Raw genomic sequence first — 23,205 nt, 5'->3', positions numbered from 1 at the left:
TTAAAGATTTTATTTACTTATTTGAAAGAGTTACAAAGAGTGAAAGAAAGACAGAGACAGAGAGAGAGAGAAAGAGAGAGAGAGAGGGTTTTCATCTGCTAGATCACTCCCGCAAGTGCAAGCAACCGCAAAGGCCAGGAGCTTCATCCAGGTCTCCCACATGGGTGGCAGGGGCCCAAGTACTTGGATCATTTTCTGCTGCTTTTCTCAGACCATTAGCAGGGAGCTGGATCAGAAGTGAGCAGCCAGGACACAATTTGCCACCCATACGGGATGTTGGCATCCCAGGCAGCAGCTTTACCCACTATACCATGACACCAGCCCTGACGTTTATGTTTTAAAATAGTTACCCCAAATAGAAGAGATAATAATCTATGTTGAGAACATTGTTATTAGATTACTATCAGATTTCATGTCATAATAATTCAGTTCTGAAGTTTTCCAATCTCTTAGGTTTCTAAAAGCCACTTAAGAGGTACATGGCAGGTGCACATTTGGAAATCTCAATCCAAAAATTTTTCAACGATATGTTCAAGTCTATCAACATCCTTTCCAACAGTAATGACAGCTTTCCAGCTATACACCTGTCCTCAGTGAATGAAACTATCTAAAATTACATTGTGGAATTTTCTAGATCCTGCAGCCACATGCTATTAACAATTTCATACCAATTTCACACAACATTAGTAGTAGAAACCCATATTTTGATGCTGTTTCATAGTAAGAAAAATGTTTGCCTGATTTCTTGTTACTCTCTTACAAGATTAAGGTATCGAGTCATGTGAGAGAAATGAAGGACAGAAGCTTATTCAATCTGCCTACAAGCACAAAACAAGAGCAAATGCAAAATCTCCAAGCTCCCAAATTTCCAGTCTTCTGTTTCTTGCCCAGAGCTATACTACCTCCCACACTGCACATGTTGTAAACTTTATGTGGCCCATCTGTTAAGGAGTTTGTTTTCCAAATTTGAAGGGGCTTGGTACTTCTGGATTGAGTACCAGAACTAAATGTGACACAGATTTTTACCTTTTTAATAATTTTGAATTGCAAGAGCACTGATGTTAGAGAGGGTCATGGGAATAGAACAAAAAAACAGAAATGGTACAGCAATGATTTCAATAGCACGGCTTGAACAAGCATGCACTTACCATCCGCCATGATGCCAGTAGTAGCAATGCTTAGGGTATCCTGAGTTTTCAGGTTTGGTTGTGGGCTGAATGTGGGCACAGCTTGGCATTTGAAATGAGGCAGATTCAGACCATGGTGTTTTCTCACAGTTAATACAGAGACCATAGATAATAATTATGTTGCTGAGCCTACAAAGAATCTTTCCGACTGATCCTCTATTAAACTGGCAAAACAAGAGAATAATGTCTCCAGCACTAACAAGTTGGCAGGGAAGTAGCTGGCAACTCCTCCCACTAATGTTCCATCTGGGCGAACCTTCAGTATGATCTGGGATATTGTTTCCCCACACAGGTTGTGCCTGCAGTATAATCAAGAGAGAAAAAAAGACACCAAACGTAGATTTCTTTATTGTTTTTGAAAAATCACTGCCGTTAGATGGTGAGCAGTGCCAGGGACTAGCACTGATGCCATTATGTCATTCCAAGGAGAAGTGTCCATGCAGTGACGTCGACAGGCAAATAAGCATTTCTCAGCACCAAAGTGTCCAAGTGACATGAAAGTCACAGAACGAGAACAGCTCCTCACCAAGACTCATTTTAGAGAAGTCTATTGTTGCTTTTCATGGATGCCTGGGAAATTGTTTGTGTTTAAAAATATCTTTTCTGTTGACGGCACCCAGTGTAGGGGACTTTCTCAGCCCTGACTCTGATCCAGCATCCCAGAGAGTTGGCTCAGATTTTCCTGTAAAAGCACAGAGAGAGGGGAAGAACAGTTGTAAATGCAAAGGGGCTGCTCAGACCAGCAAAGACAAATCCTGACTCCAGTCCCTGAGGGACGTCTGTCAATACACCCTTCCACAGCTTGCCGGGAAGCAGACACTTCGAACTACTCTGAATTCCCATTCATTTGCTATTTAAACCTACCCCATGGATTGGAATTATTGTACTATATATTTCTCAGAACCTGGAAGACAGTCTTGTGATACTTACATATTGTGACTAAATGAGTGGATTCTAAGCCACTCCTGTGGAATGCTCTGGACAGGAAAGCACCTCCAAGTTACTCACCAATAAACAATCACATCACCATTTCCTCTCCTGGGCAGAAACCACTCTATGGAAATACAGGTATCAACAGCTAACTCTTTGATGATATTTTATACCAGGCTGGTTCTAACCACTCTATGCATTTAGTAAGTTTAATTCTCACATCAGGAAGTAATTGTTGTTATTATTTCCTTTCTACAGATGAGAAGACAAAATCCCCCCAAAAATATTTAACATTTTTTAAGATCTTACAACTAGGGACAAGCATTTAGCACAGCAGTTAAGCTGTTGCTCAGGATGCCCACATCCCATAACAGAGTGCCTAAGTTTGAGCTCTGTCTCCACTCCTGGTCCCTGCTTCTGGCTAACATCCACTCTACGAGGCAGCAGGTGATGGATCATGCCGTTTGGTCCCTATCACCCAAGTGGGAGATCAGGACTGAATTCCAGGCTTCCACCTTCAGCCTAGGCCATCCCTACGCATCAAGGGCATTTAAAAGGGGAACCAATAGAGGAGAGTGCTGTGTCTCATTCTCTGTCTCTGCCTTTCAAATCAATAAAACAACTTTTAAAAATGATACAAATAACATTATTTTGTGCACAGTCTTAAAATTCGTGTATAGTTTTTTTCATAAAATGTATTTTTCATGAACTTTTTGAAGACCCTTCCTATATGTGAACTTCAAATTATCTTTTATTTTCCAGAAACCTTTTTGAAATACCTTCATATTATACTATCTTTGCTGCCTTTCTAAGACCTTGTGCAAGACAGAAACAGAGGAGGCAAAGGAGGTTTTCATTGTGTGCTTTTTCATGTGTTCTCCTTCACAGAATTCATTTTGAATAGATTTTAGGGGCTTGAAGAAGCCCAGGAAATTACTTCTTTCTATCTTATCTTCATTAAGTCATCCCCACACTCCTACCCTACATTTGTTCACTCCCTTCCTCCTCCTCCAAACAAAACAAAGAAAAATGTCAATGCCACACAAGACATAGGCAAAAAGATCTCTACAATTCTTTCCTCTCTGGAAAGTTCCATCATTACCTGATTCACCCAGCAACTCCTATTCATCCAAGCATGGTCTCAGTGGGATTTTCCCTTACCTATCGTCAGCTTAGTTGTCTCCCATTGTCCTTGGTTCAGAGCCACCATTGTGATTATTCTTTAGAAGACTGCTGTTTATGTGCATAGCCATCTCTCCTCCTAGGCTGTAAATTCCTTGTGAACAACAACCACATCTTTTATTTATTTGCTATTCCTAGTCCTGTGCATTATAGTGGGCACTTAAAATGTGTGTTTTGAATGAATTAATGAATCTAACACAAAGCGATCATTTGACAGCGGTGGAAACTGCAGTGGAGGTAGCATGTGACTTTAATGGTCACATCACACAAGGAGTCAGTGGAAAAGCTGACCTCAAGTTGGCCATATTACAATAGCCCAGCACTAATTACTCTCTCCTTTGAATCTCACAGTGTTTATGATCTATGCTGTTCATTTAGATTTAGGTACATAGGTGTATATTTTACATCTCTCTACCAAGCTTATGATTATTTTAAAATTAAGAATGTATTCTTTTTTCTTTTCTGCTCATTATGCTTTCATTGTTTGAGGTCTGAACTTGGGAACATTTTTACCATATCCATCATTACCTCTAAGTACAGCCTAAAGCACATTACATTTGTCCAAAAACCTTAAGTGCCAAATTTTCATTTCTAGACATTTGCATATCCCCACCCTACTAGGTCCCCTAAGAACCTCCAAACCTCTTCAGGACTACTAACAACTGTCACAAAACTGAAATCAGGCCATTCAGAGATTAAGTGAACTTGCTCTTTTTCCACAGAAGAACTTCATGGGATAACTATCCTGAATAAAGAGGCTTTCTGTCGTGTGAGTTAAAAGATGCCTCAGAGTGTCTTCGGTGGGGGCAGGCATTCCATACTGGAGTGCTTGAGCTGCAGTGCCAGCTCCACTTCCAGTTCTACCTCCCTGCTAATGCACAGCCTGGGGGCCAGCATGTGATGGTTCAAGTAGTTGCATATCTGCCACTTCCCTGCCACTCACATGGGAGACTCAGAATGAATTCCTGGCTCTTGGCTTTTGCATGGCCCAGCCCAAGAAGTTGTAGGCATTTGGGGAGTGAATCAGCAAATGGAAGATCTCTATCTCTCTGCCTTTCAAATACAAATTTAAAGAAATTTTTAAAAAATGTTTTTAAAAAATCTTTGATGAGTATGTCTTGAAGTGCAGAAGACCTGAAACCAAATCAGAAAAGCTGTCAAAGCAAAGTAGCTACTCTGTCAGTCTCTCGTTCATGTTCATATTCATCTTCTCTGTGTACGTCTCTCAGGATAAACCCATACAAATAGTCTATATTATATATGGCTTCTATCTCATTTTCTTATTCCAAACCTATTGCCTTTTCCTAAGTAAATATTGCACAAAATGTTAATACTAGTCTCATAGTAAGGTTCCATATCTGTATTATATTTTTACAATAAAGGAAAACAAGTAATGTTATCGCTATTTGGTCAGAAAAATTGAAGAAAGGCTACCATTTTCTCCTTAAATATTTCACCATTCTCCATACCTCAAAACTTTTATTGATGTTCTCTCCTCTAATCTACTAATTCCTTTACTTAGGATACAGGAACACGGAGAAATGTAGCACTTCTGTAAGGTACTGGCAATGCTAGAACATGGTCTACAGATTGTAGGGCCCAAAATAATTGCCAAAGAACATAATCAACATTCGCAACAGATAGGTGAATTAAAAAAGTAAGAAGAAATGATTCTTCTTTTCTAAGAGTCCTTAATGGAGGTACTACTCAAAAATAATTCTTTATCTAGTTGGTTAGAACTACTCACATAGCCAAACCAAGATGCAAAAGAGGTGGGAATTTATAATTCTTTAACTTGGTAACAATGTATATAGTCAAAAATCATCAATTCATTTGCTTCAATTCATTGCATTCATCAATGACAGAATAAATAACTTTATATTAGCTCATTATTAGTCTCTGCCATAATCTTCAGTTTTTGTACTCAATCTATTTCACTTGGCCATAGCTTTTAATCCTGGTAAAAACATTTCCTTCCTCCTTTAAACCTTATCCACGTTCCCATGTTTACTGAAGCAAAATTTAGAATAACTAAGAAGTTAAAACAGCCTAAATGTCCATCAATTGACAGATTAGTAGAGAAACTATGACATATATACAAAGTGGAATACTATTCAGCTATAAAAAAGTTGAAAGTTTGTCATGTGTGACATCTGGGATGGAACTGCAGGTCATTATGTTGAGTGAAATAAGCCAAGCACTGAAATATAAGGACCACATGATCTCACTCATATGTGGAATCTAAACAACGGTGACTTTGCCAAAGTTGAGGGTAGAATGGTGTTTATCAAAGACTATGGTGCAGAAAGTAGAATGAGAGGGAGTAGGGGAGGGACCATCAGGCTAGGAGAAAACAAGTTCTGGTGTTCTATTTTACAGTAGGGTGAGTACAAATAAAGACAATGTGTCATATATATATATAATTTAAACATTAGCAAAAAAGGATTTTGAATGTTTTCTCAATAAAGAAAGGAAAACTGTTCAAGATCACGTATGTCTTTACCCTGATTTAAGTATTATGCAATGCATATATGTGTTGAATATCACATGGTTCCCTAGAAATATGTATAATTTTATATATCAATTCACAATATTTTTAAATCTTCCTGTCTTAAATACTGTGATTCTAAATTTTGCTAGCACTCCCTCAATTTTATTATTTTTTATCTTTCTTCAATTTCTTAATTTCCTCCTGCCTTTTTAGTATAGATGTCTCAAAGTATGTTTTTACATCTTTCTATCTGCACTCAGCCACCACATCAGCACTCCTTCCTAGCTTACTCACTCTCTCTCCCAACTCCCAGAAACTTACTTTAGACTACTTGCTGGTGGTCATTTTCAACTAATGCCACCAATTAAAAACCAACATCTCCAAAAACAATCTATTGAGGTCTAAGAACAGAATTAGTACTCAAAAGGTAATGAAACTATGTATCAACAGGGAAATTCTCTGATTCCCCACATCAAATAAGGCCACTTAATCCATGCCTCCATCATGCCCTGCAGTTCTTTATAGCGCTTAGAACAATAGCAAAAGTTAATTATTTGTACAATGGTTTGTTCTAAGTCTCTATTTCTTTAAAGTATACCAAGTGTTTAGGACAAAAAATTTGTCTTGCAGCACTACATCTCTAATGACTGATCGAGTGCCAGTCTGGTATATACATCATGAAGAATAAAAAGATAAGCAAATGAACAATGGTATCACTTGGTTGCCCCCTAAAATTCTCATGGGATGCCACTGCTTTGGCTCCCACTATGTTACATGATTTTAATTTATTTTATTACTTTTTAAAGTACTTATTTATTAAGTTGAAAGGTAGAATTACAGACATAAAGGGGGAGAGAGAGAGAGAGAGAGAGAGAGAGAGAGAGAGAATGAATGAATGAGAATCTTCCACATGCTGGTTCACTCCCCAAATGGCTACAATGACCAGGGTTTAAACAGGCTGAAGGCAAAAGCTAGGAGCTTCATTCAGGTTCCCACATGGGTACAGGGACCAAGGACTTGGGCCAGTTTTCACTGCTTTCCCAGGCACATTTGCAGGGAGCTGGAATGTAAGTGGAATAGCCGAACATTGACACAGTGCTAATATGGGTTGCCAGTGTTGCAGGCAGTGGCTTAACCCACTATGCCACAACACCAGCCCCTGATTTTCAAACCAACTAAAAATGAGTTTGTATTCACTAATGGAGTCAACTTCAGCTTCCATAAACTCAATGTCTGCATTCCAAGAAATTTATAAGTAAGGATATAAACTATAATGTACAGAAGAGTTATGTTGCCCTGCCTACTAGTAGGATACCTACATGAGAAACAAAATTGTATTCAGGAGGTTGCCTGGTGACCACAGAATCCTAAAAATGGGGCATGATCATATTTTTGAATATTCAGTGTATTTAGACTTATATATGTTGGCAATTATATCTTCATAATAAGGATAATTTTGATTATGGGACCATGAAATATGTGACTTACACTTCCTGTCATTGACATAGACCTTAAGAGTATGATAAATCTGAGTTTGAACTTCAGCTCTGAATGACCTTGAATATCTGAGTTTGAATTTCAGCTCTGAGTGACCTTTCTTTTCTTCCTAGTCTATTTTCTCACATAAAAAATACAAAAGGAATATCCATAATTGCTCCAAGGATTAATAAGATGATTATGTGAAACATTTATCATGGTTCCTGGCATTTAGCAGTCTTTCAATAAATGAAGGTTATTAGTTCTACCCTCCAGGTTTCCATGGATAAATAATCTGTTTTTAATTAGCATATTTCTTTAGGTATGTCCAAATTACATTGAGTTCTATTGGTCAGAATCCATTTTATTTTATTTAAAGTTTTAAATTTCTGTTCTGACACATTTTGTGTTGTTTACATTTTGTATAGTTTATCTTTCGGATGTCCTTGTTATTTACCAGCCTACTGTACCAAAAATCAACCACATTAATAGCAGTAATAATAATTTACCTGTACTGGTTCTTGTCTCCATCCACTACTAGAAGACCACCTGCTCTAAAGAGAGCTTCTTTCACTCCCTAAAATATTACTGAGTTTCCAGTAATGGGCTGAACACTCTAACTGCAATGAAAGTTCATCACTTGTTCTTTTTCCTGCTTCTCTTCGAGGATGGGTTTTGCATGCCCTCTCACCAAAAATCAGCTTAGTCCCAGCGGCAAGACTGAAGAACGAACTCCATCTTTCCTCCATTTCTCCTCTCTGAGTGTACCTTCAGTAATCTCTCCACCCTCTTCAGCCCTGCCAGAGCCCACATGCTTATTAATACATGTTCTTGACCTTGAGTTGGCAGAGACTGAGGTCCCTGGCCCCACAATCACAATCTCTGCTTAGATTCACCAGGATGCTTTGCTGACTTCTTTCCCTTACTTTTAAGTGGTCGGGTCACACAGCTCTGTACTACCTATATGCTTGCAATCTATTCTCAAATATCTATTCCTTCTGCAGTGCATATTTCTGTTAAGGGTACCAAGCTCCAAAAATCTCAGAGTATGCTCCACTCCTCCCTCTCCTTTGTTCATCATAATCCATTGCCACGACTGCAAATTTTACATTCATAATCTCTCATTTCTATCCCCTTTCGCAATTTTCACAGCTACTAATCAAAGTGAGTCATGAACCATTCTTACCTAGATTGATGGAATTTACCAATCTGTCCTTTGTCTGTTACTTTCTATCTATGAAACAGTTTTCTTTATCTACAGAATTAGGACACTGGACTAAATCTTGAAGCACTCAACACCACTGAACCTGAGAAAGTAAAGTTGAACTGGTCATTTTCCTACCAATGTATATCACCATTTCCTCTCATTTTAGGTAAATTTGATCAACTAGGTCACTTTTTTCTAGTTCAGGCTGAAAACAAGTTGTTAGAAGTCAAGCTGCATTCTTTTTGAAAACCCAAATAAATGTCCTAGATTTCAAGTTAGGAGAGGTCCACCCAAAGAAGGGGTTGCTACAAGAAATACTTTTAACTAAGGAAAAAATTAAGTCTGAGAAATAGTCAGAATTGCCCACAGGCTATTATGAGTAGCTCCTGTAATACAGAGACACAAGTATTATTAACAGGGCATGTCCCATGAGGACAAGGTGGTATCTACCTTCAATTCTCAGTTCTTAGTGCAGAACCTGATACACAGCTGATATCAGATAATTACTCACTGAATATAGTACGGAAAGAAGACTTCTAAAGTACAATTTTTTTTTTTTTTTTTTTTTTTTTTTTTGACAGAGTTAGACAGTGAGAGAGAGAGAGACAGAGAGAAAGGTCTTCCTTCCTTTGGTTCACCCCCGCCAAATGGCCACTACGGCCGGCGCTGTGCCAATCCAAAGTCAGGAGCCAGGTACCTCCTCCTGGTTTCCCACGCGGGTGTAGGAGCCCAAGCACTTGGGCCATCCTCCACTGCACTCCCGGGCCACAGCAGAGAGCTACACTGGAAGAGGAGCAGCCGGGACTAGAACCTGGCGCCCATATCGGATGCTGGCACCACAGGTGGAGGATTAACCAAGTGAGCCATGGCGCCGGCCCCTAAAGTACAATTTCAACATTCAATGGTATCAGGGAAGATATCTTGCTCATTTTTTACTCCCTGCAGGACTCAGTACAGATGAAGCATTTAAACATATTTTAAATGATTCATTTTTATTTGTAGGTACATTCACATGTGTCACCACAGGAAGTAATACTCAGCATGGAAATGCAAAACAAAATCTATGGAAGGAAAAAAAAAAACTTGTCAATTAATTCCTTTGCATATGGGGCCAGTTTGTGGTACAGTGGGTAAATCTGCCACCTGTGATGCCAGCACCTCGTGTGGGTATGTTAGTTTGAGTCCAGGCTGCTCCACTTCCGATCCAGCTTCCTGCTAATTGATGGTCCATGTGTTTGGACCTCTGCCAGCCATGTGAGAGACGCAGAATAAATTCCTAGCTCCTGGCTTCAGCCTGGCCTTGTCCCTGCTGTTGCAGTCATCTGGGAAGTAGAACAGCAGATGGAAGATCTGTCTCTCTCTCTCTCTCCTGTGTAACTGGTTCAAAATAAATAAATAAATAAATTTTAAAAACTTTCTTGGGGCCGGCACTGTGGTGTAGTGGGTAAAGCTGCTGCCTGCAGTGCTGGCATCCCATAGGAGCGCCGGTTCAGGTCCTGGCTGCTCCATGCCCAATCCAGCTCCCTGCTATGGCCTGGGAAAGCAGTAGAAGATGGCCTAAGCTCTTGGGCCCCTGCAACCGTGTGGGAGACCCAAAAGAAGCTCCTGGCTCCTGGCTTTGGATCGGTGCAGCTCCGGCTGCTGCAGCCAATTGGGAAGTGAACCAGCAGATGGAAGACCTCTCTGCCTCTCCTTCTCTCTCTGTGTAACTGACTTTCAAGTAAAATTAATATTATATCTTAAAAAAAAATACTTTCTTTGCCTATGGCCAGAAAACTTTTAGAGTATGAGATTATTCAAGGGAAAGGGAATGATTTGCCTCCCCAAGAATTAACATTAAGAAGGGACGTAGGTGCCTCCTCTCCAGTTCTGTGCACACCATCTTTAAATTCCATTATGACTTTGGAACAAAGAAAGGCAGCTTTTTCTTCTCTCCACGAGAGTAGGGAGCTGTTTTTTTAAGATTTATTTATTTGAAAGGTAGAGTTATAGAGAGAGAAGGAGAGGAAAAGAGATATCTTCCATTCACTGGTTCACTCACTCTCCAGCTAGGCCAAAGCCAGGAACAAGAGCTTGTTCCAGTCTCCCACATGGTAGCAGGGTCCAGGGACTTGGGTCATCTTCTTCTGCTTTCCAAGGTGCACTAATAGGGAGCTAGATTGGAACTGGAGCAGCCAGGATTCGAACTGGCACCAATGTGGGATGCTGGCACTGCAGGCAGTAGCTTTACTCACTACATCATGGCGCCAGTCCAAATAGAGAGGATCTTAATAGAAGGTTATCTGCCAGAATTGCAGTCTGATGACTGGGTCCTCTATGAAAAATTTAGATACATTTCAAGAGTTTAATGCCATATCCGTCAAATGGGTAGATGGTTTGAAAGCCCTGTCTTTCAAACATTGTTGTCCAAAGAACAAAAGAAGATCATGTACCTTAAAGTGCTTTCTAAACCATGAAATGGGATATGCATAATGTATCATTGTTGTTGCTGTTATTTTATACATTGGTAACCCTGATTTGAATTCTGGCAATATCTGAACATCAATAAAAACCTGAATGCATATCACTAAGGTATGGCTACCCAATATGAGTTTTGTGATAAAATTCCCTAAATAAATTTTTTGTTTGGAGTACATTATATCCACATGATTCCAGATGTAAGTTCAAAAGTATCTCAAGGGAGAAAAGGCAGTTAGAACCACTTTAACTGGGGATGGGTGTTTGGCCTAGCAGTTAAGGCGCTGCTTGGGATGCCTGCATCCCATTTCAGAGTGCTTGGCTTTAAGTCCCAGCTCCACTTTCAATTCTAGCTTTCTAGTAATACACACTGTGGGAGGCAGCAGGTGGTGGTTCAAGTAGTTGAGTCCATGATACCCACGTGGGAAACCTAGAGTGAGTTCCACACTCCTGGCCTCATTTTGGCCAAGATCTAGCTGCTGAAGGCTTTTGGGAAGTGAACCTGCAGACAGGAGATTCTCTCTATCTCTCTCTCTCTCTCTCATAAACAAATTTTCAAAAACAAAAACTACTTACATGAAGCAAGGAAAAAGATCAAAAAGATTACTGGTATTACATAAGAGGAGAAAAATGGCAAGGATACTGAGTTGCCATATGTAAGCTATGGGACAGTTTTGATAATATTATACAGAAACAAATAACATAACACCCTGATTTTATTATTTAAAACAAAACCTCAAACCCTCTCCCACAGGACTCGTTTCTTAGCTTGTCCACTTACTTTCATCTTTCTTTATCTCTACTGGTGTTTTCTCTCTGCCTTTTTATGTTTGGTGATTTCACAACTCCACAAATAGTTCAAAGTTTTGTCTTCTACTCTTGCTTTAAAAGAAACAAAAATGCTTTTTTTCCTTTATGCTGTCTCCTCTCCTCTTTGCAACACTTTTTTTTTCATTTTCTCTTTTACCAGTCATTTTTAATTTTCACCACTGCTGATCTTTTCACTTCTCTCCATCAGTCACTTACACGACTGTTCTGCTGTTTTCTGCCTTGTGGTGATGTCTCCTTTGTGTTCACCTTCTATTTCCCAGTTCTACTTGCTTTCTTGTATTGTCATTTTTTAAAACATGGTTAGGTGACCTTAAAATGATGCAAGAATAATTTGTTACTAGGATATCTGGGTGAGGGAATGAAGTCAGAGCAAAGGTCCTCTATTCTCACCAACATGTGTCTGTGAAGGTGTGGGGGCAGATGGCTGACTCAAACCACTAGGTGGCAGTGTTCCAGATTTGATTCTGATCAGATAGCTGTGCCCCTCCCCTGTTTTCTTCATTGTCCCAAAATACGGGTTTTCAGTCTTCTGCAGCATCTACTTTTGAAATCTAGGCCATTTCATATCAGTTCTCAAAAATAATATTATTTCACATAGATTTATGACTGTCAATTAGAGCCTAAATTGAGGAGGAAATAATTTGGCTGATTTTTTCCTTGAATGGAAGAAAAAAAAAGCCAAGCTAAAGGACTTTATATATAAGATACTAAGGGATGAAATTCCAAATATCAGCACAAACATCCAGTTCATGAAGTATAATTATTAATGAACATTTCTTAGAAACATATCTTTCAAACCTTCCAAATCATCATCAGATAATCTGGGTAATCTCTTCTATTGAATATGTACTGCACACCTGTTATTTTTACCTACTTTGTACCCTTTCCTTTTAGAAATTGATCCTACTCTTCTATTTTCCAACCATGAGACTTCTAACACATTACTAAACTTCATTGTGCCTTATTTTTACATCTATAAAGTGAGAATATTAACAATATATACATTATAGGTTACTGTAAAGTTTAAAGGAATTAATATGTGTGCAACATTAAGAATGGTGGATGGCATATCATAAGTTCTCAATGTTAACTACTATCTGTGTGAGATGTCCTGAGACTATCCATTAACTTGAACCATTTGACTGGGGATGATGAGTAAAAGCAATCGTCTCCCATATAAATTATAAAGTAAGGATGCAGATAGGAATCTAGGTCACTACAAGGCCATACAGTAAGTATTAGAGGAGAGGAGGAACCCAGAATCCTAAGATGAAATAAGATCAACTAAGACAGTATAGGGATGTGTGGAGGAGCAAATGAAACCTTCCCAATTACAGTTATGCCTCAATTGAAAAGTGAAATCAAGAAACTTTGAATGGATGAATTGGGTGGGAAGAAGATTGCAAAAAGTGATTCTGGAAGAGGGATGAGAACTCTTTCATGCAGGTGTGTTTCATAAGGCAACCGGCACTGTTCAAGAATTGGGCCCTTTTTTCTTAATGCTCACAGATATTTGTGAATAAGTCATCTTCAGTCTTTGTAAAGCAGAAGTAAAGGAGACATTCCAAGGGCCAAGAAGAAGCTAATTATAGCCTGACCTACTGAAGTGTGACTGCTAAATAATGAAACAGAATTTTAAACAAAACGTGGCATGAATCTTTTTTCAGGTAATATGCCAATCTCCTTTCTATAAAAATGCTACTAAATATTTTTTAATAGAAATGGATCCATGAATTATATTTTCCAGGAGTGGTGATGAGTTTATCCCGAGTCATCAATAATGCCCTCCTTGGGTCCAATTGTGTGAATTTGCAAATCAGCTTGATATGGGATAGGAGAAAGGCACACTCTGGAGCCAGTCATAAAATGAAGCCACCTAACACAACAGCAATAAAATCCTGGGTTACAGTTTGTTTTAATCTATTTACAATTCACTGACCTTAGGTTTTACTCACTGGAATGAGATCACCAGGGGTTGGAATTGTGGAGAATGAGTTCTCCACAACCTCTAGTCCCCATAAAGATATAATGTTGATTTCCCAAATGGATAAAACAAACTTCCTGCAGTATACAAAACTTAAGCTGACCTTTTCCTTCTTAAAAGCAGATAGCAGAAATCAAGAACCATGAACTTAACAATCCAGAAATTGAGTAGAAAAGGCACCTACAAGCCCTTGCAGGAAGCCTATTTCTTCAAGGCAAACACTTTGTGTAATGGAATATATAAGAGAAGCCCCATGGGCCCATGTGTATGGATGCAAAGTGATTAAGTTGAGCACTTACTGTAATTGCTTTCTACCATTTAGTAAAGTAGTGATTAAAATGCCAGCCATGTGGTTTGGGTGGCAAAAGGGTCAAGTGTATTCCTAGCTATGGTGTGTCAGCTTTCAATTCCCTTTTTATATGCTCCTTCTTATATGTATCTCTCTTTCTGTATTAACACTATCAGACTCCAGAATTACCATCATTAGTTATAAGAATTCCTACTTCCCTCAGCCCCATCTCTCTGACCTTCACCCTCATATTTAAGGGTTAAGGGTAGTCAGGATTTCTATATCACTCCACTCTGACCAGGAGTAATGAAGAGCTTCAGTAACTGTGAGATATCTGAGATGAACATGAGAGTAATCTCTCTCCACACCCTGCCTGCCAACAGGTTTATGGTTCCCACAACACACTTCATATCCTGAGGGTTAGCCACTGACAACCACTTAAATTTTTTTCCTTATATGGAGTCTTCCAACCAAGGGTCTCACTCTTAAGGACAGCCTCATTTTTTAACTGATCTGAATCCAATAATTACTTCCATACTTCCTTTTGCTAGTTGGATTGAGGAAAACCCTTTCATGTCTTTTGAGCAACTTGTGCCATCTGGTTTTTCAGGGATTTCCTAGAAAGGAGAGCAAGGAGCTAATGATGCAGAGCTTTTATTGTCATGGTTGTTTTTAATCTCTCTTCAGATAATGTAAAGTCATGATAAAGATTCTAGTACAGTCAGTGCAGCTGTCTTCTCTCATTTCATAAACCTCATCACAGTATCTACTTTAAAGAGAAGCCTATCAACAACAACCCTACTCCTTATGACAGGTTTTCTTCTTTATTTACAATTAGCTGCATAACCACATGCCTTTACCATAAAATCCCATAAGACTCACTTAGTATTAAAAATTCTTCAGTGCCCACCTGCAGCACACTGATATGTATATATTGTTTCATCATTCATTTTTTCCTACTCCTACCCATTCTACTATTACTATTTAATTATATCCTTACTATTTAAAATAAATCCACTCAACTACTCCTAGTCTCTTTCCTTCTCAGGTTACTATCTTAAGAAACATAGGAGCACCTCCCTTTCCCATAACCTGCCACACACTTTGCTTTTTCAACTATTTTAGTCCTGTTTTCCCTGGACCTGTTGTCATCCCTTACTCCCAACTCTCCTGCTTTCTCTAATTGGTGACGCCAGTGGTGATTTCCTTCAGGTCAGACCTTCAGCAAGTTCCCATCCACTGCAGCTCCACCCCAAAGCCTTTTGGAAAAAACTTCCCCACTATGGAAAGAACTCAGGGGAAATTCCAAATTATTGGAGTTCATTAAAAAAAAATAAAAATTGTATTGCGTGAGGACATTACAACGTAATCTAAGAAGCTTTAAAACATCAACTATCACAGTTGGGACATGGAAATTCAGAAATAAGTGACTAAAGCTAATGTGCATTTGTGGGATATGTGTGTGGATGTTGTACTATGTATCAGGTCTTCAAGAGTAACCCATCTACAACTAATATACTGAAGGTTCTCAGTAGTATCAACCTGCTATCTATAACATGCTTTTCCACCTGGGAAAATCAATGTCCACTCTCCAGGAGCTTGCTGCCCTGGCAATGTAGTTCTGATCCAAAGCAGAACAGAACTACACAGTTGATTATTCTGTCTCATGCTAGTTCTTCAGAAATGGTACATTTTGTAACCATACGTTTTCCCTTAATTCTCTTTTATCATGTCACTTAAGAATATGAGACTTTTACTACCTGGACAGCAGATACAGTAACTTAGTGAACTGCAATTTTTTCCTAGTCAGATCCTAAACTTGCTCTGTAACATGAGACTGAGAACAAGACAATAACACTGATCACTGAGTCACCCTGAGCTCTGAGGAAACATGTCAATGTGCTTTCGGAGAATGATACTGTACTTTCTTAACATCCCAGATCCTAAGTGAACTAAAACGAAAATTTCCCCTCATCCAAAACCACCAGTCTACTTCAGTTCAAGACTTCAGGGTAAATATTATTCTTCAGTGTCTCCATATTTCCTGGTAGCAAAGGATACACGAGAAGAGTCACCAGGCATCATCAAATATAAAGTGGGCTTCCAGGAAGTCAATCGGATTCAGGAGAAAGCTAAATTGGGCAGCGGTTTTAGGGCTGAATTCCAAGAGCCGCACAGTCATCCTTCTCTTTGCCCCGTCTTCTCCTGCTCTCTTGCAATCAGCATGAAGGATTCTAAAACCTGATCTAACAGTTCCGGTCAGTATTGACTCCATAATGATGAGAGGACACACTCAACCTCTTCCGGCTTTTGCCCTATGGCATTTGCCTGGCAGCAGAATTTCCAAGAATAGCTATTTTCTGTGGTTTACTCAAATCCCTATTCCCTAGGGAAACCAGAGAGTGTAAACTTTTTTGGTCCCAAGGTTGTTTCAAGCATCAGCAAAATGTTTGCCTTGGTTTCAGCTAACATCTCATTTTACCCAAATGAACTCCCGTCTCTCAATTACACAAACTAAAATGCCCAACAAACAGATCAGTAAGTTTCTATTCTGAAACATGAATGAAAATGGAAAAAAAAAATACCTCTAGGAAGACTGTTCTGGTTGAGTGGCAGGTACGGCAAGTCAATCTCTAAAATGTGAGGCTTCTTCAAAAAGTTCATGGAAAATGTAATGAAAAGTGTGTTTTGCTGCAAAATAATCTTGAAATCCATACAGTTCTTTCATAATATCTATTTTCCATGAAATTACTGAAGATCCCTTATACTATTCTAAGTCATAATTGATGTTGCTTACTATCAAAGGCAGTCCTTTCAACATTTTTGTTGGGCTAATTTTACAAAAAAATTTAAGAAGGAAAACAGAGAATCTCTGATAATTCATTTGTAATGAGAAATGAAAATCACAGCAGGGCACTAAGCCAAAACTTCATAGCTTCCTTCAGTCCAAACACATAATCTTTTTGAGAGAATAGTTTTTGCTTCTTGATTCAAAATTAGAGTTACAAATGGAATACTCAGGAATATTTCCATGAACATACAGTACAAATAAGACATACAACTTTTAAATCTTGAATCTTCAGTCTTTTTGAAATTAAAAAGAAAAATTGGGGAGGGGAGGGAGAGTAGAAGGGAGGATGAGGAAAGAGAGCATGTTCCTATCAGTGGTTCATTCTCTAAATGCTCACAATGGCTTATATTGGGCCAGGTCAAAGCTGTGAGTTGAGAACTCAGTCCAGGTCTCCTATGTGTGGAACAGGGACTCAAGTATTTGGTCAATCATCTGCCACCTCCCAGGGTCTACATTAGCAGATAGCTAGAAACAGGAGTTGGAACTGGAAATGAACCCAGGCACTCCAGTGTGGAACCTGGGCAAATTAACAGGTATCTTAACTGCTAAGCCAAACACCCAGCTCAACTTTTGTTTCTTAATTTACCAACTTAAGTTTCCACCTTTCATATTAATATGAATTTCACCAGAAAGCCAGCATAGTGTAGCAAGAAAGTGCACAGACATTAGAATCAAAGTGTCCCTCATGCTCCTTACAAGTTGTGTCATCTCTAGATGGTGGGATGGTTAGCTACCTTTCCCAAGATCACACAGTGATAATTCACATGGAATGGTCCAAACAGTCAGGACACAGGTATGATTGACTCACTGAATATCACCTTTCTTTACTACCCAGTACAGCTGTGGACAGGTAGCCCTATAAAGAGGACAGATGAGGCCACTGATAAGTAATCCTATCAAAGTGACAAATAAAGCAAGTCTCCTCTGCAGATAAGGGTGGCTAAGCAGGTCACCTGGGGTTCTCTTCTCACTCCGAAGCTTCCCTTTTGCTAGAAAAGGTATATTAGTTCCCTGTGGGTGCTGTAACAGATGACCATAGCCTTGGTACCTTCATAACATAAAATTATTTTCAGGGCCAGCGCTGTGGCATAGCAGGTAAAGCTGCTGCCCGCAGTGCCGGATTCCCATATGGTGCTGGTTTGAGTCCCAGCTGCTCCACTTCCAATCCAGCTCTCTGCTGTGGCCTGGGAAAGCAGTGGAAGATGGCCTAAGCTCTTGGGCTCCTGCACCCGTGTGGGACACCTGGAATAAGCTCCTGGCTTTGCATTGGTGCAGCTCCAGCTCTTGTGGCCATTTGGGGAGTGAAGACCTCTCTCTCTCTCTCTCTCTCTCTGCCTCTCCTTCTCTCTGTGTGTAACTCTATCAAGTAAAATAAATAAATCTTAAAAAAAGAAAAAAATTATTTTCTTATTTTTCTCAAAACCAGAAGTCTAAAACCAGTTTCTCTAGACTGAAATCAAGGTGTCTGTATGTGTGTGCTCCCTCCAGGGATTTTAGGGGAGAATCCATTTCCTGTTTGCTCCAGCTTGTGGTGGCTGTGAGCACACCAGCTCGTGTCTGCTTCAGTCCAGCCCCTACGACTGCAGTCATATGTCCTCTCCTATGGTAGGGTGCATGAAACCTCCCAGAAACTTGTCAGTGATGGCATCAAAGGCCTACTTGGATGACCCAGGATGATGCCCCTATCTCAAGATCCTTTATCACATCCACAGAGCCTCTGTTTTTCCTCCACATAATTTCATATTCATAAGGCCCAGAGATCAGGAAAATCCTTTAGGGGGAACGTTTCCCACCTGCCACCTGCCACAGTGGGTAAATTTTCTTTGGGGACCTGAATCATGATCCCCATCCCCTCCTTCAATGATCTACACACTAACAGAGGCCAAAAATTTTTACTCTTAAAACTTAAATAGCAAGGTGTTTAGGTTTTTTTTTAATTATACCCTTTTTCTGAGGGGAAAAAGAAATACTACTATCTGACAGACTTAGGATAGCTATTGCCTGTACAGTCCCAGGCCCTCAAACACAGAAGGCACAAAATCATTATTTACTTTCCCAAAGATAGACCTACCTGACTGTTTTACTAACCACAGACACAACACTTACATCTCAGGGAAAATCAACATCCCCCTGTACCCCTGTCTTGGGAAAATGGGAGGATTTTCCATTGTTTCAAGTATTGTTAATCCATCTAAGGACATCCAAGGTCACTTTCCAGCTTCTCTCTCACCAAAGCAATGCAATTCAAAGGCACCTTTGTGCAATGCAGAGAAAAGCAAAGCCATTCCACTGTGTGACTGAGGTGATGTGAAAGCCAGAAAACTCACTATGCAGACAGTTCATCCTTTCACTACCATACTATAAGGATATTTTGCTCTTGCTTCAAGTTGCAATTTACAAAAGCTGAATCTCTTGTGTTCATGGTCACTAATTTTTTTCCTGTAGTCTTGTCAACTCAGCTTACATCATGGTGGATATGTTCGGTTGTTCAGGTTGTGGACCCAGCCCCACAAGGCTGGAGTTTGAGGCCATGCTCAGCCATTGCCTAGCTGTGTAGTCACCGATGGGTTCTTCAACCTTCCCCCTACTCCCATGCCCACTTCTGATCTGTAAAATAAAAGTATCCGATGCTCACTGTCGACTATGAAGATTAAGTTAGTTTGCCGGTGCCACGGCTCAATAGGCTAATCCTCCACCTGCGCACCAGCACACCAGGTTCTAGTCCTGGTTGGGGCGCCAGATTCTGTCCTGGTTGCCCCTCTTCCAGGCCAGCTCTCTGCTGTGGCCAGGGAAGGCAGTGGAGGATGGCCCAAGTCCTTGGGCCCTGTACCCCATGGGAGACCAGGAGGAAGCACCTGGCTCCTGGCTTTGGATCAGTGCAGTGAGCCGGCCGCAGCATGCCAGCCACAGCGGCCATTGGAGGGTGAACCAATGGCAAAAGGAAGACCTTTCTCTCTCTCTCTCTCACTGTCCACTCTGCTTGTGAAAAAAAAAAAAAAAAGATTACGTTAGTTAATCAAATGTATAGAATGCTACCTGACATAAACTCTGCAAGAAGTAAATGTTACTATCATGACCTTCTTCCTCTCCCTTGTTGTTTCTGTGAAGAGAGCCCACACTGGTTGATTCCCCCCAGGCACAGAAGACTCTGGAACATGGCTCACAGCTTCCTTTCTTCTTTACAGACTGGCATGATGACAGGTGATGTGGGCATCCTCAAAAATGATTTCTTTTTGAGGTCTGAATCTCCAGGACAAATTTTAAAATTCATAAAGCTTCATGATCACCCCCACTTACAGATATGTTTTTCCCAAGGTCTTGGGAGTTACCTTTGTCATTTGCATTTATAATTTTGTATTCTGTGTTTAAAAGATCCCTGCCCCAGTGATGTAAGCTTCAGATCTCACAACATTTGAATCCACATCTGCCCCTTTCAAGTGATTTTCGGTTCCTCAGCCACATTCTTCAGGGACCATTCTGGAAACTGGCAGCAGCCTAACCTACTTTTGCAATGAAATCACCTAATCCTGGCCATGGCTCCCCAGTTGTCCCCAGTTCCTCTTTAGAATTCATAAGGAATCGGTTCTTTGACCCCATTTAATCTCCATAAATAAATTAAATAATCTTAGAAATTATAGAACTTATGTGATTGAGTATACTTTAATCCACCAAGAATTAAAAACAGTCAGTTAGTATCATGTGTAAGATGCCCAGAAACACTTCCACCCTGAACAAAGAGTCCTTCTGCTCAGCAAATTGGGAAAATTTGCACTGGAGCTACTAGCCAAGTCACACCATAAACCAAGCAGTCATGTCGCAATGCAAATCCAACTTCCCTATTTTACACAACAGGATTTTCTCCCCTCCCCATCCCCCCATGGAGATATTCAGTAATATTATTTCCTTTTTTTTTTTTTTTTTTTTTTTTTGACAGGCAGAGTGGATAGTGAGAGAGAGAGACAGAGAGAAAGGTCTTCCTTTTGCTGTTGGTTCACCCTCCAATGGCCACCACGGCTGAGCGCTGTGGCCGGCGCACCGCGCTGATCCGAAGGCAGGAGCCAGGTGCTTCTCCTGGTCTCCCATGGGGTGCAGGGCTCAAGTACTTGGGCCATCCTCCACTGCCTTCCCTGGCCACAGCAGAGAGCTGGCCTGGAAGAGGGGCAACGGGACAGAATCTGGTGCCCCGACCGGGACTAGAACCCGGTGTGCCTGTGCCGCTAGGTGGAAGATTAGCCTATTGAGCAGCGGTGCCGGCCTCAGTGATATTATTTCAAGGACATCTCTCACCTGTCACTAAGAGCTTTGACTCAGAGAACTGAAAAAGTAACATAAATACTTTTATGTGTTCCTGCCACAGTCCCAAACCTAATATTTCAGTATCCAAACCCTCAAAAATCTAAATTCAAATGTTAATGAGTTAAATCAAAAGCAATCAATGTTTAATGATCTTCAGAGATATGACTGCTTTGTTTTTTTTTTTTTTCCTTTTTCTCATTGTTCTGGAATAATGTCATAATGAGGAGGTAGGGTATACTGTAGTGCAGAATTCAGATAGCTGCATTTCAATCCCTGGCTGCCAATTACCAGTTGTAAGACCACAGTCAAATTAATCAATCTCTCCAAGCTTCAATTTTCACATCTACAAAGTAGGAATAATGTAGTATCTATATAATAGGGTTGTTTTGAGCTTTAAATAAGTTAAAACGTGAAATAGTACCTGGTTCAGAGTAAATAATAAATGTTAGACATTTTTATTACCAACTATTACTTTAAATAAGGTCATTTCTTGGATAATATAAATATTTTTGATCATACTAAAATTTACTTAGATTTTCAAAATGATACTTTAATGTAAGATTTTTTCTTCATCATTGGCTAGAGTAGAACTGTCTCCTGAAATACAGATCTACATGGGAGGGATCATGTGAACTTGACATCCATTATAACTGAAGGAATGGAATTTTAGAGGAAATGTTCTTAAAATGTGCATTTACATGTAGGATATAAATCAGACACTTCAAAGACTACAAGTACATCCAAGACTGTGTCTTGCCCCAGAAGAGTATTTAGGAGTAATTCCCTTATCAAATGTTTGTTAAGGATAGCACAGTGATATAATTAGGAGAACAAAGTACTAAAAAGATACATACTCTCATGAGTTTACAACCTAGTAGTGAAAAAAGACAACTAAGCATACCTTTATAACCTTACAGAAAGTACTATGATAGTTGGGTAAGTAGAATTTTTGGAGTGTTTAAGCTGAAGTTTTCACTTAATTATAAATGATCCATTCTCCATAAGAAGATATGAACTATACTGAGCAATTATTTGATGTATTTTCATGATTATCTTTATTTTAGACCCTTCATTTTCTATTGTGTTTATCTTTCTGCCATCACTACTCGAGACCACAAAAATGTGCTTTGCTCTATTCTCTTGATAAAATTTTGGTGTAAAAAACACAAATGTTACTGGTTTATCTGTTCCTTTACAGAAATTAAATGCAGAGCCATTCATTATTACTCCATACAGGTATATAATTTAGGGTCCCTTTAGACAGGAATTAATGAAGTCCCTTCATCCTGTTTACCAAATCAGTGCCCAGGACAAGAAGAGATCCCAGGAGAGGATCAGAGTGAATTTAAATCAGATATACAGCTAATCCAGCACCCAAGCTGAGGTTTGCATTGCAATCAATCAAGCACTGGGACTTGCACTTTGGCACCAAATACAGAAAGTCAGAGAGCTACAGTTAGACCTTTGAAGGCTACTGATAAAATTGAAATATCTCTTGTGAGTCATTCCATTCGTGTTGTAAAGCAATCGAGGACTTCTCCCAAAGTGCGATGAGATGTGGAAGTCATTCTCCTACCCACTAGATGTGGGTGCAATTGCTCATGAATCCATGAGTGCAGGTGAGTTCTGATGTAGCATCAACAAAGTCCTACCAACGCAATTGTTTGGAGTGGACCAAATTCTGTCTCATTTCAGGATCACAGCACAATGATGTCTCTTTCCACCTCTCAGCTACAGAAACAAAAGTGATCAAAAGAAGGAGTAGGAGTGGGGTTAGGAAGGAAGGAAGGAGAGCAGAGGTCTAGAACACAGAAGAATATGAAATGAATTATACATCTCAACCTCTTCACTCTTATCTGGATAGAATAGACTGCTTTGTCGTACAGCTGCCTGAGGCTAATCCTCCACACTCCCACAATCTTCTCAGTCTACTGCCTGCCTGAGTACCTTTGAAGCCAGGATTTAAAACTCTAAAAATAGAAGCAGGATTACTGTTTGCAGACTGCTGAAAAACTTTAAATGCT

The 23,205-nt window shown here is 39.8% G+C and overlaps 1 long non-coding RNA gene across 1 annotated transcript in view; it reads left to right on the top strand.

The window, feature by feature from the left end:
• The first annotated feature begins 2,166 nt into the window (after positions 1–2,166).
• Positions 2,167–23,205, top strand: part of LOC103348343 (uncharacterized) — an 84,771-nt gene continuing 63,732 nt past the window's right edge. Inside the window, exon 1 of the long non-coding RNA XR_007919524.2 lies at positions 2,167–2,255. This is a non-coding gene — a long non-coding RNA (uncharacterized lncRNA). The remainder of the gene's footprint in view (positions 2,256–23,205) is intronic.

This window comes from Oryctolagus cuniculus, chromosome 11, assembly GCF_964237555.1.
Source record: "Oryctolagus cuniculus chromosome 11, mOryCun1.1, whole genome shotgun sequence".
In the NCBI taxonomy this organism is placed as follows: Eukaryota; Metazoa; Chordata; class Mammalia; order Lagomorpha; family Leporidae; genus Oryctolagus; species Oryctolagus cuniculus.
This window is presented reverse-complemented; position numbering and strand designations above follow the sequence as displayed.